The sequence below is a fragment of the Dasypus novemcinctus genome, chromosome 13 (assembly GCF_030445035.2).
Source record: "Dasypus novemcinctus isolate mDasNov1 chromosome 13, mDasNov1.1.hap2, whole genome shotgun sequence".
NCBI classification, from domain to species: Eukaryota; Metazoa; Chordata; class Mammalia; order Cingulata; family Dasypodidae; genus Dasypus; species Dasypus novemcinctus.
This window is the reverse complement of record NC_080685.1, coordinates 60,751,891-60,771,219: the sequence shown is the minus strand read 5'-3', so window position 1 is coordinate 60,771,219 and position 19,329 is coordinate 60,751,891. Positions and strand designations below refer to the sequence as shown.

The 19,329-nt window shown below is 38.6% G+C and overlaps 1 protein-coding gene and 1 non-coding gene across 6 annotated transcripts in view; one reads left to right on the top strand and one right to left on the bottom strand.

Annotated features, from left to right (window-relative positions):
* Positions 1-19,329, top strand: part of ACBD6 (acyl-CoA binding domain containing 6) — a 341,903-nt gene that overhangs the window by 158,947 nt on the left and 163,627 nt on the right. The gene's annotated exons all lie outside the window — the stretch shown is intronic.
* On the bottom strand, positions 12,221-12,351 carry LOC111764952 (small nucleolar RNA SNORA18). Its single transcript, XR_002797424.2, has one exon. It is a non-coding gene; the product is annotated as a small nucleolar RNA SNORA18 (small nucleolar RNA).

The window sequence follows — 19,329 nt, the reverse complement described above, 5'->3', positions numbered from 1 at the left end:
TAACTGTTATACCTTCTTGTTGAATTCACTCCATTATCTTTTTTGAACGACCTTGTCTGTTCCTCCTAACAGTTTTTGACTTAAATTCTATTTTATCTGATTTTCGTATAACTATCCCAGCTTTATTTTGGTTAATACTTGCATGGTGTATTTTTTCCATCCTTTCACTTTCAACCTACGTAATGTTTTGTTGGGTTTTTTTTTAAAGATTTATTTATTTATTTATTTATTTCTCTCCCTTCTCCCCCCTCCCCCACCCCCAGTTGTCTCCTCTGTGTCCATTCCCTGTGTCTTCTTCTGTGACCGCTTCTATCCTTGTCATAGGCACCGGGAATCTGTGTTTCTTTTTTTACGTCATCTTGTTGTGTCAGCTCTCCGTGTGTGTGGTACCATTTTTGGGCAGGCTGCACTTTCTTTCACTCTGGGCGGTTCTCCTTGTGGGGCACACTCCTTGCGCGTGGGGCTCCCCTACACAGGGGACACCCCTGCGTGGCACGGCATTCCTTTTGCACATCAGCACTGTGCATGGGCCAGCTCCACACAGGTCAAGGAGGCCTGGGGTTTAAACTGTGTACCTCCCATGTGGTAGGTGGATGTCCTATCCATTGGGCCAAGTCCACTTCCCGTACTTACGTTTTTTAATTTAAGGTGAGTCTCTTGTAAACATATATGGTTGGGTCATGCTTTTTTAATCCGTTCCGCCAATCTCTGCCTTTTGACTGAAGAGTTTATTCTGTTTACATTTAAAATAACTACTGACATTGTAGGGCTTTTTTCTGCCATTTTGCTTTTTGGTGTTTTTAAGTCTTAAACCTTTTTTCGGTCTCATTTCTTGCATTAATGCCTACTTAATATTTATTGTTGTTTCTTTTTTTTCATATTGCACTATTTTGAGTCCCTTCTTATTTCTTTTTATCTATTTTTCATATAGTTTCTTTGTGGTTACCATGGGACTAAAAATTGTCATCTAAATCTATAAATATCAGATTTGACATGACAGTAAATTAACTTGAGTTGCATACTCATACACTGTTTCCATACCCCTCTGTCCATCCACCTTTTTTGTTGTACTTATTGTAAATTATATCTTTACATATTGTATATCCAGTAGCATAGACTTATCATTATTTTTATGCATTCGCATTTTAAAATATGTAGAAGTGAAAAGTGCAGTTACCTACCCAAAAATACAATACAGTAGTTTTGGCATTTTAATTTACCCCTATGGTTACCTTTACCAGAGGTCTTTCTTCTTTTTTTTTTTTTCTTTTCTTTTTTTTGAGGTACCGGGACTGAAGATTGAACTGGGACCTTGTATGTGGGAAGCCAGCACTCAACCGCTGAGCCACATAGGCTCCCCTGAATTGGTTATTTTCATTTGTTTGCTTGTTGTTGTTGTTTTGGTTTTAGGAGTCACTGGGGCCAAACCCAGGACCTCCAATGTGGGAAGCAGGCACTCAACTGCTTGAGCCACATTCGGTCCCCAGGTCTTTGTTTCTTTTTGTTATTTTCATCCACAGTTGTATTAGTCAGTCAAAGGGGTGCTGATGCAAAATACCAGAAATTAGTTGGTATTTATATAGGGTATTTATTTGGGGAAGGAGCTTACAGATACCAGGCTGTAAAACATAAGTTACTTCCCTTGCCAAAGTCTATTTGGAGCAAGATGGCTGCTGACATCTGCAAGGGTTCAGGCTTCCTAGTTCCTATGATTCTGGGGCTTGCTTTTCCCCAGTTTCAAGGTTCCTTTCTTCCTGGGGCTGGCTTCTCTTTTCTTTGGAAGCTTACTCCCGGGGCTCCAGCTTATGTCTTCAGCATCAAACTCCAACATCAAAGCTCCAACATCAGAAACCCTCGGCAGCGGACTTGGCCCAGTGGTTAGGGCGTCTGTCTACCACATGGGAGGTCCGCGGTTCAAACCCCGGGCCTCCTTGACCCATGTGGAGCTGGCCCATGCGCAGTACTCATGCACGCGAGGAGTGCCGTGCCACACAGGGGTGTTCCCCGCATAGGGGAGCCCCACGCACAAGGAGTGCGCCCCGTAAGGAGAGCCGCCCAGCGTGAAAGAAAAGTGCAGCCTGCCTAGAAATGGTGCCACGCACACGGAGAACTGACACAACAAGATGATGCAACAAAAAGAAACACAGATTCTCATGCCGCTGACATCAACAGAAGCAGACTAAGAAGACGCAGCAAATAGACACAGAGAACAGACAACCAGGGTGAGGCGGAAGGGGAGAGAAATAAATAAAATCTTAAAAAAAAAAAAAAAAAGAAACCCTTAACTCTGTTCTTTGCCACGCCTTTTATCTGTGAGTCCTCACCCACCAATGAGTGGAGACTCAACGCCCTAATCATAACTCAATCATGCCCAGGTACAGATCAGATTACAAGCATAATCCAATATTTCTTTTTGGAATTCATCAATAATATTAAACTTCTACAACAGTCTAGTGTCATTTCCTTTCAGTCTGAAGAACTCCCTTTAGCACCGTTTATAGAACAGGTCTAATGATGATGAATTCCCTCGGTTTTTATCTGGGAATGTTTTAATCTCACCCTCATTTTTGAAAGACATCTTCACTGAATATAAAGTTCTATTTTAGTAATTACTTTCTTTCAGCACCTTAAGTAATTTCATCCCACAGCCTTCTTGGCTCCATGGTTTCTGTTTCTAAACTGGCACTTAATCATAGTGGTAGTCTCTTCTACATAAGGCATTTTTTTACCCCTTTCTGAAGTCTCACCTTTTCTTTAGCACTTGATGGTTTGAGTACAGTGCATCTGAGTGTTTGAGTACAGTGCATGTTTGTCATGTTTGGGATTTGGGGGCTGCTTTTTAAAATTATTATAGCAGTAATAAATTACAGAAGCATAAAGCTGAAAGAACAGAGTTTCCATATACCTCCCTTTACACATACACAGTCAGTGGGCTTCTTGACTGTGCATATTCATGTCCTCTATTAAATTTAGGAAGTTTTTCCTCTAATATTTCTTTGAATATTGCTTCTGCCCCTTTCTCTCTCCTCCTTTTTCTGGCATTCCCACCATAATGTGTATTTTGATATACTTGATGGTATCTCACTGGTCTCTTAGGCTCTGTTCACTTATTTTTTTTTTCTTCTGCTCTTCAACCTGTATCATTTTAATTGCCTTGTCTCGTGTTCACTGATTCTTTCTTTAATTTGCTGTTGAGGGAAGCGGACTTGGCCCAGTGGATAGGACATCCATCTACCACATGGGAAGTCCGTGGTTCAAACCCCGGGTCCCCTTGACCCGTGTGGAGCCGGCCTATGTGCAGTGCTGATGCGCACAAGGAGTGCCTCTGCCATGCAGGGGTGCCCCCCGCGTAGGGGAGCCCCACATGCAAGGAGTGCGCCCCATAAGGAGAGCCACCCAGCGCGAAAGAAAATGCAGCCTGCCCAGGAATGGTGCCGCACACACAGAGAGCTGACGCAGCAAAATGACACAAGAAAAAGAAACACAGATTCCCGTGCTGCAGACAACAACAGAGGCGGACAAAAATAAGAACACGCAGCAAATGGACACAGAGAACAGACAACTGGGGTGGGGAAGGGGAGAGAAATAAATAAAAATAAATCTTTTAAAAAAAATCTGCTGTTGAAACCCTTTACAGAATTTTCATTTCAGTTATCGTCTTCAACTTCAGTATTTCTTTTTGTTTCCTTTTTAAAAATTTCTCTCTTTATTGAGATTTTCTATTGTTCATTATTTCCCTCATATCCTTTAATTCTTTCTCTGTGTTTTCCTTTATCTTCTTGAGCATGTTGAGTATCATTTTCAAAGTTTTTGTCTGGTGTGTGCAAAATCTGGTCCTCTTTAGTGATGGTTTCTAGATTTTTATCTTGTTTCTTTAGATGAGCCATCATTTCCTGTTTCTTCATTTGCCTTGTAGTCTTTTGTTGCACACTGTAAATTTGAATATTCTAAAGTATTAACTCTAGGATTTAGTCCTTGAGCTGTTTTTTTCTTTAGTTTCTATCTAAGTAGTGACATGACAGAGATTTCCTTGAGTGTCAGGAGCTAACAAAAAACAAATAAACCAATGCAAAAAAAAAAACCACACCTTTCACAGTCTTTGCAAGTTGCCTTTGCATTGGTTGGTGCTCTTCTTCAGAGTTTAGCCCTTCTATCAAGAAGATAAGTCAGAGGTGAATGTGAAATGCAGAGTCTTTTCTGATCCTGCCTGTTGTCCTAGATTTTTGTTTGCTTATTGTCTTAGGAATTTGCCCATTTACAGGCATTCCAGTTCCCTTAACTGCTATGAAATAGGCTTTCTTCCTCCCTCTTTTCTCCCAACCCCAGATGTTCTATTTTATGTCTTTAAGCAGGTAGTAATTTGCCCCAGGCTTAATTGTTTCTTACCCTACTTTTGCTCTCTGCAAGTTGCTTCTTCCTAACTGGCAAGTTCTGGAGGGTGAGCCAGAGATTAATTTCTTGGTTCTGTCCTTCATCCTGCCCCTAACAGCTCTCTTTTGTTTTCTATTTGCATAGAATATCTTTTCCGATCTTTTACTTTAAACCTGTTTGTTTTTCTGAATCTTAAGTGAGTCTCTTCAAAATAGCAGGTGGTTTGATCATGTTTCTTTAATTCATTCTCCCAATCTCTGCATTTTAATTGGACAGTTAATCCATTTCATTTAAGTAACTACTGATAAAGAATGACTTTTCCCTGTAATTTTGCTATTTCTTTTTTCTGTCATATCTTTTTTATTCCTTAATTCTTCTTTTATTACATTTTGTGTTTATTTTTTTACCTATCGTGCCATTTTGATTCCCTTTTCATTTCTTTTTACGTGTACTTTTCAGTTATTTTCTTAATGTTTAACCTTGTGTAGCAGCTTGAGAAGCTGAACCCACAGAGCCTTAAGAGAAAGAAGGCTGAACCCTCAAAGATATTACCTGCCATCTTTCATCAACCCATGGCAACAGGCTTTGGGTGAGAAAATACCTCTTATGGTACCTTGAGTCAAACTCTTTAGGGCCTTGTAACTGTAAGCTTTTACATCAAGTAAATACCCTTTATAAAAACCAACAGATTTCTGGTACTTTGCATCAGCACCCCTTTGGATGACTAATACAGAATTTGGTACCAAGAAGTGGGGTGGTGCTTTTGCAATTACCAAAATGCTAGAACAGATTTATAAATGGGTAAGGGGTATTTTTTGGAAGAATGGTGAAAGGCTTGATAGAAAAGACCTAGATTGATTTGAAGAAACTTTTGGTAGGAATATGGACACTAAAGAGACTTTCGATGAAGCCTGAGAAGTAAATGATGAAACTATTATTGGAAATTGGAGGAAAGGCGATCTGTGCTTTAAAGTTGAAGAGAATTTACCAAGATTGACTTCTGATGTTATATGAAGGCAGAATTTGAAAATTACAAACTTGGATATTTAGCCTAGGGAATTTCCAAAGTAAATGTGGAAAATGCAGGCTGGCTTCTCCTTGCAGCTTATAATAAAATGCTCGATAAGAAAGATAAGCTGAGAACTGAATTGTTGGGCACAAAGAAACCAGAAACTGATTCTAAAAATTCCAAGCCTCTGGAAGTCAAGCCCCCAGACAATAGTGCCCCATTTAAGGAATTAACTAAACTTGGAACTTCTAAGCTGGGATTGAAAATGCAGCTTTCCAGGAAAATTTTGTGGACAGTTTTACTATCTGATGGATTGGACCCCTGCTTCTTGTGTGCTAAACCAACAAGCTTTTTAGAGAGCTGTATGAACAAAACCACTGTCAGCCTGAACGAAAAGTGACATGGAGGGGGAGAGATGAAAAGGAAAAGTGGAGGTCTGAAAGTAAGATATCTCCTTGGGCCAAGAGAGGAACCCCACCCATTTGTACAGAGAGAATGAGTTTGCCCTGGCAGTTGAAGAGAGTAGATGTTCCAACCCACTGTTCATGTGCGTTTTGCTGCCTCAGGCTACAGAGAGGGTGGAGCACATTCCCCAAGGGTCAGGGAGAGTGAGGTCAACACTCCATAGGTCTTAGAAGGGTGGACCTGTCCCCCATAGATTATGGAAGGCCAGGTAGCCAACTCATTGCTCTGAGAGGTTGGGTCTGTAGAACAGAGATTAGGGAGAATGTTGCCTCCATCTCACTTTCTTAAGGGAGTTGATATTCCACCCCAGAGACTGGGTAAAGTGTGGCCATCACCCTAACACTCTTGGAGGGTGAGATCTGGAGCTCAGTCCCCACCCAGAGCTTGATGAGTGTGGAACCAAGTTAATGGTCATTGGGCAAGCCTGTGGAAAATGTGGGCTCCCATTGAGACTCTAGGATGAGAAGAAACCATCAACTTAAGAATGACTCAGACTTTGAAATCTAATGAAGTATACCCTGCAGGCTTTCAGAACTATGGGATACCAGTGATATATCCCTATGGTATTCTTCTTATGGGAAAGCACATATTTATCCTATGTCTGTCCCTTTGTAATTGGAAGCAGATAAATTATTTTGCAAGTTTCACATGTCTACAGCCAAAGAGGACTTTCCCCCAAGATGAACTGTATTTATTTTTGCAAAGTGGTCTGTTCCTCTGAGTATGATACCGTTTGATTGTATTAGATTCAGCTGAGATGCCTTTGATTAAATTATGTTAAGATTAGGGCTTTGATTCCACCATGTCATTAGGGCATGCAGGGTTGAGTCCCCACCCCTTTGATGGGCTATATAAATGGACACTCAGTCAAGGAGACAGAAGCAGATACATGAGAAAAGAGGAAGGGAGCTCCATGGACACAGAAGATCCTGTGGCCCTGGGAAGTGAGATGAGCCATTTGCCTGATAGTTTGCAGCTGAAGAGAACAGAGCAGCTGGGCCCTGTGCCAGCCTACAGCTGAGATCAGAAGAAGCTGGGCCCATAGAGCCTTAGGAGGAAAGAGGAAGCCTGAACCTTCACAGGTATCACCCGCCATCTTGCATCAACACATAGCAACAGACTTTAGGTGAGAAAATAACTTGTATGGTACCTTGAGTTGGACTCTTTAGGGCCTTGTAACTATAAACTTTTACCCCAAATAAATACCCTTTATAAAAACCAACAAATTTCTGCTATTTTGTGTCTCCACCCCTATTGCTGACTAATACATCTTGTGATTACACTTAATGCCTTAAATTTATAAAGTCTGGTTTGAATTGATAATAAATTAATTTCCTTAGTTTACAGACACTGCTCTTTCATAACTCCGTCCTTTTACGTTGTTTTTGTCACAAATTTCATCTTCATAGGTTATATGTCCCTTAACCTCAGATTTATAATTATTTTTAATGCAATTGTCTTTTAAATCATATAAGATATAAAAAGAAGAGTTACAAACAGAAGTACAATAATACTGCATTTTACATTTATCTGTGTGTAGCTACCTTTTTGTTTCTTTTTTTCTTTTTGGTTTATTATTATTTTCTGTGTATGTGTAACTACCTTTACCAGTGTTCTATATTTGTTAATGTGACTTTGAGTTACTGTCTAATGTCCTTTCATTTGAGCCTGAAGGACTTGTTTTAGCATTACTTATAGGGCAGATCTAGTAGACTCATGCTTTGTTTTTCTGAGGATGTCTTAATTTCTCCTTCATTTTTGAATGATGTGTTTGCTAAATATCAAATTGTTGGTTGATAGTTTTTTCTTTCAGCACTTGAAATATGTCATCCCACTGTCTTCTGCCCATTTCTGGTTTTTGATGATAAATTTGCTGTTAATCTTATTAAAGATCCCTTGTATGTGATGAGTGATTTCTCTTGCTGCTCTCAAGATTTTCTCTTTATCTTTGTCTTATGACAGTTTGATTAGAATGTGCATCAGTGTGGGTCTTTTTGAATTTATCCTACTTGGATGTGTACATTCGTGTCTTAAATCAAATTAAGGAAGTTTTCAGTCATTATTTCTTCAAATTTCCCTCTATCCCTTTATCTCTTTTCTTTCTGGTACTTCCATTAAGGGTATGTTGTTTTGTTTAATGATGTCCCAGGTCTCTTAAATTCTTTTTGTTTTTCTTTATTCTTTTTTCTTTCTATTCCTCAGACTGGATAATTTCAACTAATCTATCTTCATATCCTCTGATTCTTTCTTCTGGCTGCTCAAATTTCCTGTTGAATGCTTCTAGTGAATTTTTTTTTATATATCATAGTTATTGTACATTCAAGCTCTTAAATTTCTATTTGGTTCATTAAATTTTTTTATGTTACCTAAAATTTCCACCTTTAATAACATTCAAATATATAATTGCATTAATTACATTCACAATATAGTGCTACCATCACCATCCTCCATTATCAAAACTTTTCCATCACCCTCAACAGAAATTTTCTACCATCTATTTGGTTCAGTTTTATAATTCCTGTATCTTTGATATTCTTTATTTGGTAAGACATTTGCTTTGTTTTCTGTTAGTTCTTTGTGGCTTCCTTGGATACTTTAGCATATTTATGGCAGTTGTTTTAAAGTCTTTGTCTATCTAGTAAGACCAAAGTCTGGGCTTCCCCTGTGGCAGTTTTAGTCCTTTCTTTTTTTTCCCCCGTAAATGAGCCATGCTTTCTTATTTCTTTGCATGCCTCATGTGTTTTTGTTGAAAACTGGGCATTTTGTCTATTATAATATAACTCTGGATATCAGATTCACCTTGTCCCCAAGGTTTGTTGTTGCTACTTATTGTGGGTGGTGGTTGTTTGTTTCATTACTTTTCTAAGCTATTTTTGGAAAGAGTGTATTCAGTGTCATGTGTGGCCACTAAAGTCTCTATTCCATTACGCTAGCAGTTAGCTGATGGTTTGACAGAGAGTTCCTTCAATGCCTAGTGCCAAAAAAAAAAAAAAAAATTAAAATCTTCCCAGTCTTTGCAAATTGTCTTTGTGCTGGGCCAGTCCTTCAGCACTTAGCCAAGCTACTTAGACTTTTGCCTTATCCTCCATTCCCTGCTTGCATGAAGCCTAAATATCTGCCAGAGGTAAAAAGCTTAGGATATTCTCAGGTCTTTGCTCGGCATGTGGCCTTCTAAATTGCCTGTTATAAATATGAGCTTTTAAAAGTCCTTATTCGCTCAGGTATCTCTTTCCTGAGTCTATTCCCAGGAATTTGATCTATTTGCTAACCCCAACTGTTATCATGTGTGCTGGGTAACTAATCTAATACATTCGTCTCTAAATACATGCTTTTGACAAATGCTACTTGGGAAGCCATTTTAGCCCTATAGAAGCTCCAAGGCATGCAAAATATAGTGAAGCCCCTTGAGCCTATCCTTTGGAGAACCCCACCAAACATGTCAAAGTACGCAACCAGAATTTTTTGACAGTAAGGTCTGTATTGATTCCTCTGATAGCAGCACCATGCAACAGGAGTGTGGGCTGCTATAGTCACTGCCATTACCAAGCAAGAGAGTGGGGATGGTAAGTAGATAAGATAAAACATAACAGCTCTCTCTTTACCAAAATTCTGTAGTTTTCTTCTTGATTAAGTGTTCCCTAGTTTTTGTAGGGTTTTGATCCATTTGCAGAGTTCCACAAAAGATGATTTGACAGTTTTGCCAGTATTTTCATTGCTTTTGTGGAGGAATGAAGTTTTAGAGTTCTCTACTCTATCATTTTTAGTGACCAGGGTAAGCATGTTAATCGTGAAGTTAATTTTTTTCTTCTTCTTAAAAATTGTTTTAATTAGAGAAGTTGTGAATTTACAAAAGCAAATCATGCATACCATGTGGGATTCCCACATAATCACCCTACCACCAGCACCTTATATTGTCGTGACATGTTTGTTACAAATAATGAAAGAACATTGTCATACTATTACTGCTCTCCATAGTCCATAGCTTATACTTGGTATATTTTACCTACAAACTGTTCTAGACTATCCCTTTCAGCCACAATCATATTTATAAGTCAGAAGTATTAGTTATACTCTCTAAAATGTGTTACCATCAACTCTACCCATTTCCACACATTTACAGTCTACCTTTCTAAACATTCTACATACAATGAGCATGCACTCCCACTTCTTCACCTACTTTCTGTGTCCTAGTAACCTATACTCTTTAGTTTAATTGCATGAGTTTACTCATCGTATTTAGTTCATATTAGTGAGACCATACAATATGTGTCCTTTTGTGTCTGGTTTCACTCAACATAATTTCCTCAGGGTTCATCCATGTTGTCATATGTGTTCCAACTTCATTTTTTCTTGCACTGAATAGTATTCCATTATATGTATATATCACATTTTGTTTATCCATTCATTAGTTGATGGACAATTGGGCTGTTTCCATCTTTTAGGGATTATGAATAATGCCACTAAGAACATTGGGGTGCAAATATCTGTTTGCATCCTTGCTTTCAGTTCCTCTGAATATATTCCTGGAAATGGGATTGCTGGATCATAAAGAAGTTTATATTCTGCTTCTTGAGGTACTGCCAAACTGTCTTCCACATAGTCTGAACCATTTTACATTCCCACCAACAGTGGAGGAGCTTTCCCATTTCTTTGCATCTTCTCCAGCACCTGTAGTTTTCTTGTTGTTTTAATAATAGCCATTCTGTAAGGTGTGAAATGATTTTTTATTTTCAATCTGCATTTCCTTAATAGCTCGTGATATTGAGCATCTTTCTATGTGCTTTTTGGCCATTTGTAATTTCCTCTTTGGGAAAATTTCTATTCAGGTCTTTTGCCTGTGTTTAAATTGGACTGCTTACTCCTACACTCTGGTTTATTGGACTTACCCCACTCAGCTAATATGGAGGTGAAGAAGGTCAGCCACCACACCAGGGAGCCAAGAGTGCCTACAACTGAAAGCAGGAGGATTGCATCCAGCATCCATGTGGAATCTAAGCCCCCTCTTGATATAGATGTGGAGTGGACACAACCATTCTAAGGTCCACAGGATAAAGGAATAGAGTATGGATTAGAGTGGACTTACTGATATTCTGTTAATGAACTTTTGTGATTAGTAATCGAAGAAAATGTGGCATTGGTGTGGAGAAAGTGGCCATGGTGGCTGCTGGGGGTAGAGAGTGGGAGGAAGAGATGTGATGTGGGGGCATTTTGGGGGGTTGGAGTTGTCCGGGGTGATGCTGTAGGGACAGTTACCGGGAATTGTATGTCCTCCCATGGCCCACTGGGTGGACTATGGGAGAGTGTGGGCTATGGTGTGGACCATTGACCATGAGGTACAGTGGTGCTCAGAGATGTATTCAGCAAGTCCAATGAATGTCTCATGATGATGGAGAAGGTTGTCGTTATGGGGGGAGGAGTCAAGTGAGGGGGGTAGAGGATATATGGGGACCTCATATTTTTTTAATGTAACATTGAAAAAATACAGACAAAAAAGGAAAAAAACTGGATTGCTTGTCTTTATCATTGAGTTGTATGATCTTTCTTTCGTTTTACAGTGTAAAAAGTATTTTTATTATGTGTAGCAAATTAAGTAAATAAAATTTTAATTTACAGAACTGAACATGTAATCATTCCACTGCTTAATTATCAAAGTCCACTTAGTTCCTCTGAACTAAGATTCATCTTCAAGATAGCCTCTTAAAAGAATTCACAACTGGGAAGCAGACTTGGCCCAGTGGTTAGGGCATCCGCCTACCACATGGGAGGTCCGCGGTTCAAATCCCGGGCCTCCTTGACCTGTGTGGAGCTGGCCCATGCGCAGTGCTGATGCACACAAGGAGTGCCCTGCCACACAGGGGTGTCCGCGCGTAGGGGAGCCCCACGCACAATGAGCGTGCCGTAAGGAGAGCCGCCCAGCGTGAAAGAAAGTCCAGCCTGCCCAGGAATGGCACTGCACACACGGAGAGCTGACACAACAAGATGACAGAACAGAAAGAAACAGATTCCTGGTGCCACTGATAAGAATAGAAGTGGACAAAAAGAACAACACACAGCAAATAGATACAGAGAACAGACATCTGGGGGGGGAGGGGAGAGAAATAAATAAAATAAATCTTTAAAAAAAAAAAAAGAATTAACAACTTTCCAGTCAGCCCTAAAATTCTTGAATCCTAATTTCTTCAAGGCATTCTACTTCAGGTCCTCTAGAATAATTTTGTGCATCTGCATGGTTCAAAATTTCAGACAACCTCATCATGACTTCATCTTGTTCACTCCTGTTTTCACACCCAAGATGAATGGAGACCTGTGAGATATGCCAGTGCCTACAGGATTTTTAAAAAATGAACTATTAGATCTTCCATACTATTAGCAATGATCTGTCTTGTGGTTCCTTTTCACAGATCTAACAAATAGTTCTGTGAGTAAAACTGAACTACAGCATTCCTCTGTCAGGCGTTTCCAAAGATGTGGGTATACAGAGAGATTCCATCGGGATAGACCTCAGCTCTTTATTTATTAATAACATGGAAATCAAACCTACGTGAAGATGTGGTTTCCAAAAATTTTCTCCCATTGAGTAGGCTGCCTTTTTGCCTTCTAAATAAAGTCATTTGAAGCACAAAATTAAATGTTTAATTTTGAGGAAGCCCCATTTATCTATTTTTTTCTTTTGTTGTTCATGCTTTGGGTATAAGGTTTAAGAAGCCTTCACAATCTTCACATGATCTTGAAGATGTTTCCCTACCTTTTCTTATAAGAGTTTTATGGTCCTAGTTTTATATTTAGATCCTTGATACATTTAAATTTTACATAAGATGTCAGATAGGGGTCCTCTTAATTTCTTATAGATATGGATATCCAGTTCTCCCAGCACCATTTGTTTGAATAGACTGTTGTGGCCCATCTGGGTAGGTTTGACAACCTTGTCAAAAATTACTTGACCATAGTATGTGAGTCTCTTTCTGAAATTTTTATTTAATTCCTTGGTCAACATGTCTATATGCTAGTACCATGCTGCTTTTACTACTGTAACTAAGTATGTGCTTTAAATTCAGGAAGTAAGAGTCCTCCAACTTCATTCTTTATAAAGATTTTTTTGGCTATTCAGGGCCCCTTACCCTTGCAAATAAATTTGGTAATTAGCTTTTCCATTTCTGCAAAGATGGCTGTTAGAATTTTTATTGGGATTGTGTTAAATCTGTAAATCAGTTTGGATAGAATTGACATCTTAGTAATAGTTTTCCAGTTCATGAACACAGAATGTCTTTCCATTTATTTAGGTTTTCTTTGGTTTCTTTTAGCAGTGTTTTGTGGTCCTTTATGTCCTTCATTAAGTTTACTCATAAATATTTGATTGTTTTAGCCACTATTGTAAATGGAAATTTTTTTCTGACTTCCTCCTCAGGTTGCTCATTAGTAATGTATAGAAACACTGCTGGTTTTTGCATATTAATCTGGTTTCTTGCACTTTGTTGAATTTGTCTATTAGTTCTAGTAGCTTTGTTGTGGATATTTTGGGGTTTTCTCGGTATGGGATCATATCATCAGTGAATATCAAAAGTTTTACTTCTTCCTTTCTGATTTATGTGCCTTTTATTTCTTTTTCTTCCCTAATTGCTCTAGCTAGAACTGCTAGCACAATATTGAATAACCATGGGGAGAGTGGGATCCTTGTCTTGTTTCCAATCTCAGTGTGAAAGCTTTCAGTACAATGCTTTAGCTGTGGGTTTTTCATATATGCACTTTATCATGTTGAGGAAGTTTCCTTCTATTCCTATTTTTCAGAGTGTTTTTATTGAGAAAGAATGCTGGATTTAGTCAAATGCCCTTTCTGCCTCAATCGAGATGATCTCGTGATGTTTTCCCCCTTCAATTTATTAATGTGGTATATTACACTGATTAATTTCTTTGTGTTGAAGCACCCTTGCATACCTGGGATAAATCCATTTGATCATGGTATATAACTCTTTTAGTGTGCTTTTGGAGTCAATAAATGGGTTGAGAATTTTTACATCTATATTGATTCAATAAATAGGCCTGTAATTTTCTTTTTTTGTAGTCCCTCAATCAGGCTTTGGTATTAGGGTGATGTTGGCTTTGTAGAATGTTTTGTGTTTTGTGTTTTGTAGCCTTCCCCCCTCCTGTTTTGTTTTGTTTTGTTTCGTTTTGTTTTTTGAAAAAGTTTGAACAAGATTGGTATTAGATCTTCTTTGAATGATAGGTAGAATTTACCTGTGTAGCCATCTGGCCCTGACTTTTTCATTTATGGGAGATTTTTAAAATATATCTGTTTCAATCTCTGTATTTGTGATTGATTTATTGAGGTCTTCTATTTCTCCTAGGGTCAATGTGGGTTGTTGGGGTGTTTCTAGGAATTTGTCTGTTTTCTCTGCATTATCTATTTTGTTGGCGTATAGTTATTCATAGTATCCTCTTATATTTTTGTATTTCTACTGGGTCAGTGGTAATGTCCCCCCTCTTATTTCTGATTTTATTTATTTTCTTCTTCTCTCTTTTTTCTTTGTTAGTCTAGCTAAGGGTTTGTCCATTTTTTTTATCTTTCTGAAGAAGATTTTGGTTTTGTTGATTCTCTCTCTTGTTTGTTGTTCTCAATTTCATTTATCTCTGCTCTAATCTTTGTCATTTCTTTCCTTCTGCTTGCTTTTGGATTAGTTTGCTCTTCTTTTTTCCTCACGTGTGCAGTTAGGGCTTTGGTTTTGCTCTTCTTTAATGTAAGCATTGAGAGCTATAAGTTTCTATCTCAGCACTGCCTTTATTGTATCCTATAGGTTTTGATACGTTCTCGTTTTCATTCATCTCAAGATATTAACTTCTCTTGCAGTTTGTTCTTTGCTCTACTGATAATTTAAGTGTGTTGTTTAATTTCCGTATATTTGTGAATTTTCCCTTTTTCTGCCTGTTACCAATTTCCATCTTCATTCCATTGTGATCAGAGAGAGTACTTTTTATAATTTCAGTATTTTAAAATATACTGATTTCTTTCTTGTGACCTAATATATAGTCTATCCTGGAGAAAGATCCATGAGCACTTGAGAATTATATACTGCTGTTTGGGTATATAATGTACTATAAATGTCTGCTAGGCAGAGTTCATTTATCATATGAGTCAAGCTCTCTGTTTCCTTATTTATCCTCTGTCCAGATATTCTCTCCAATGCTGAGAGTGGTGTATTTAAAGTCTCCAACTATTGTAGAGATATCTGTTATCCCTTCAATTTTGGCAGTGTGTGCCTTATGTATTTTTGGACACCTAGGTTATGTGCATAACTATGTATTGTTGTTATTTCTTCTTGGTTAATTGCCCCTTTTATTACTATATATTGACCTTCTTCATCTCTTATAACTGTTTTGCATTTAAAATCAACTTTGCCCGATATTAGTATTGCTACTCCACATCTTTTTTGGTTACTATTTGCATGGAATATCTTTTTCCAACCTCTCATGTACACCCTGATTATGTTCTTGTATCTAAGGTGAGTCTCTAGTACATAGTGTATAGATGGCTCATAATTTTTTAATCCATCTGTCAGTCTATATTGATTAAAGAGTCATTCTCTTAACTTACTGCGTTATAACTATAAAAGCATTACTTAGTCCATCTTATCCTTTGGCTTTTTTTTTTCTATTGTCTTATCTTACTAGTGTCTGTCTGTTTATCCTTTAGTTACCCTTACTTATATTCTTCATTTCTACACTCTTCTCTAAGCCCCTCACCTTTGTCTTTTCAGACTGCAGCACTCCCTTTAGTAGCACTTGTAAATCTGGTCTCTTGGTGACACACTCTCTCAGTTTTTGTTTGTCTGTGAAGACTTTAAACTCACCCTCATTTTTGAATGACAGTTTTACCAGATAAAGAATTCTTGGTTGGCAGCTTTTCTCTTTCAGTACCTTAAATATATTATACTAAGGCCTTCCTGCCTCCATGGCAGGATCAGCACTTAGTCTTATTGATCTTGTATGTAATGTATTGCTTTTCTCTTGCTGTTTTCAGAATCCTATCTTTATCTCTGGCATTTGATATTGTGTACAGTAGGTATCTCAGAGTAGGTCTGTTTAGATTTACTCTGTTTGGGGTGTTTTGTCCTTTTTGGATATTGATATTTATGTCTTTCATAAGGCTTGGCAAATTTTCAGTTATTATTTCATCAAATATTCTTTCTACCCCTTTTCCATTTACTTCTACTTCTGGAACACCTATAACACACAGGTTTGTGTGTTTCACACTGGCATTCAATTCCCCAAGACCCTTTTCAATTTTTTCCATTCTTTTTTGTTTCTTTCCTTCAGCCTTTTCAAGTTCAGATGCTCTGCCTTCTAATTTACTAATTCTGTCCTCAACTAATTCAGATCTGCTGTTACATGCCTCTAATGTATTTTTTTTTAAAGATTTATTTATTTCTCTCCCCTTCCCTCCCCACCCCACTTGTCTGCTTTCTGTGTCCATTTGCTGTGTGTTCTTCTCTGTCTGCATATATTCTTGGCAGCAGCACCCGAAATCTGTGTCTCATTTTGTTGCATCATCTTGCTGCGTCGGCTCTTCATGTGTGCGGTGCCATTCCTGGGCAGGCTGCACTTTTTTCATGCTGGGCAGCTCTCCTTACAGGGCACACTCCTTGTGCATGGGATTCCCCCATACAGGGGACACCCCTCCATGGCACGGCACTCCTTGTGTGTATCAGCACTGCGTGTGGGCCAGCTCATCACACAGGTCAGGAGGCCCTGTGTTTGAACCTTGGACCTCCCATGTGGTAGGTGGATGCCCTATCCGTTGGGCCAAATCCACTTCCCTAATGTATTTTTTTTTTAAGATTTATTTATTTATTTCTCTCCCCTCCCCCCCCCCCCACCCTGGTTGTCTGTTCTCTGTGTGTATTTGCTGCGTCGTCTTCTTTGTCCACTTCTGTTGTTGTCACCGGCACGGGAATCTGTGTTTCTTTCTGTTGCGTCATCTTGTTGTGTCAGCTCTCCGTGTGTGGGCAGCGCCATTCTTAGGCAGGCTGCACTTTCTTTCACGCTGGGTGGCTCTCCTTACGGGGCACACTCCTTGCACGTGGGGCTCCCCTACGCAGGGGACACCCCTGCGTGGCACGGCACTCTTGGCGCGCATGAGCACTGCGCATGGGCCAGCTCCACATGGGTCAAGGAGGCCCTGGGTTTGAACCGCGGACCTCCCATGTGGTAGACAGACACCCTAACCACTGGGTCAAGTCCGCTTCCACCTAATGTATTTTTAATCTCATCCATTGTGTCTTTCATTCCCATGAGCTCTCTTACTTTCTTTGTAGGCTTTCAAATTGTTTTTTATGCTCATCCAATGCCTTCTTAATATCTTTTATTGCATTAGCCACATTTTCTTTCAACTCCTTGTATTGATTTAGGATATTTTTGTGACCATCATTGATTATTGTCTTAAATCCTATGTCTCTTCAGGATTTTTGGTTTGTTCCTCTGGGTGGGTCATATCTTCTTTCTCTTGGCCAGTTTCTCTTTCTTGCCTAGTGGTTTTATTTCAGGGCTCTCTTTGATTTTTAGTTCAGATTTTTCTACCTTTAATTGTTCCCTGTTTAAGTTATCAAAACAGGGCCAGGATTCACTACTGGGGCGCCGACCAAATCCATGGGGATTTAGGAATAGGGACTGGCCTCATCATCCTTTACTTTCCCACTTGCCAGCAGATGGCACTCTTTGGCAAACCTTTTCAGGGTGGTGGCTCTTTCCCCTAGATATGATTAAAGCAGTACCCTGCTCTTTAAACTTGCTGAAGAGAAACCAAACTCAGCCCTCTGCCGCACCCCTTCCTCTTCCTGGGGAGGAATATATCCATTTTTCTCAGTTGTCTCCTATCAGCAGACGGTTCACAGAGGCTGTTTGCCACAAGAGTGGGGATGGGCATATTTCCTTGCCTTGGGGCAAGTAACTCACAATTTTCCTTTAGATGTCTTCATTTCTCTGGCCACAGTTCCTACTGGACAGTGCCCATGGACCTGATCTTCAAGTCCCCAGAGTAGCTCCCCAAGATAGCTTCTGCCCTTCCTTCCCTGTTTTTTAAGAGATGCCATCTTCCTAGAACTCCTAAGATAATTTTTATTATCTCTTTTTTTCTCCATAGGAGATAGCTTTTCCAAGTATCACTTGAGGATCATTTTATATTGTTATGTTCCTAAGGATTTAATAGGTAAACATCTTATTTTCCTTACATATTGGCTGGGATAGACATTTTGTACTTCTCTAGACGTTTTTCCTATAAATTCAACAAACATGTAATGAACATCTTTCACATGAAAAGCTTTATGTTAGAAACTATATGAAGGAGGAGAATATGAAAATGCCACCCTCTATCCTAAAGGTGCTTACAGACTAATGTTCATTACAGATCAACAATACTAAGATCAACTTCTCTCAAACTGCTGTTCTCAGTTCTGACCTCACACTGTCCTAGCTATTGGTGCTCCTTCTGTATGCTTCCGTATTACTTACTAATTTGCATACATCTAATATTACATTTACTGATTGGCACTGAATTGTCTATTATGTCTTTTCTATAAAACTATGAGTTCTTTTAAAGGTTAGGAATCATATCCTAATTTTTTTTCCATAATGCCTTGGTATAGTATATGGTATACCCTCAGCATTTGATGAAAGAATTGAATGAAAAATGCAACTCTAGTTAAAAATTTAGTAGTGTTTTTTCCCCCCACAAATATTATACAATGAATACACTTTAGGTTCATATAACTTTAATACTGGCAATATACTTTCTCAATGGTAAACTTTCTTAAACATGGACTTAGCATAGCAGCAATTCATATCATTTAGGTAAGGAAAATAATAATGGCTCGCTTTAATTGAAACCTTTTCAAAATATGTATACAGCAGATTCGTTCTGGAGTCCTGTATCTTCAGAGGATAGTAAAGGAGAAAACTTAGAGAATGGGGAATCAGTCAATTAGAGGTAAAAATGTACTCACTTTTAAGGAAACTAAAATTAGCATTTAAAAAGTATAAGAGCTAGTCTCTTTATTTTAAGTTTTATATTTTGCACAATAAGGCAAATCGACATAAAAAGACAAGAAATATATGGGAAAAAAGTTGGGAACTAATGGAATTGTGTGGTTCTTCTCTCAGATTGTTTGTTCTCCAGTTTCTATACCCAGGATTAAAATATACCAGGTGTCCTAATACCTTGTCTTTCTATATTCTTGCATTCTATTTCTATTCCAGTTTTTTTCTGAGTTCATCATAGCTCTATCATGTAGGATCAGCAGTTGTCCTTCCCCATTTATACCCTCACTTCTGCTCTACCTAGTTCCTTATGTCCTCTTTATGGCATCTTCATTAGGGTTTTACAGAGTATGTTTTTTCTTAATATCCCCATTGCCCTACTTTAAGGAAAAAAATGTCCTTATGTTTTCCCCTGACTTACATAGCACCTCAAGTTTTATTGAGTCTTTTAAAACTTGGGA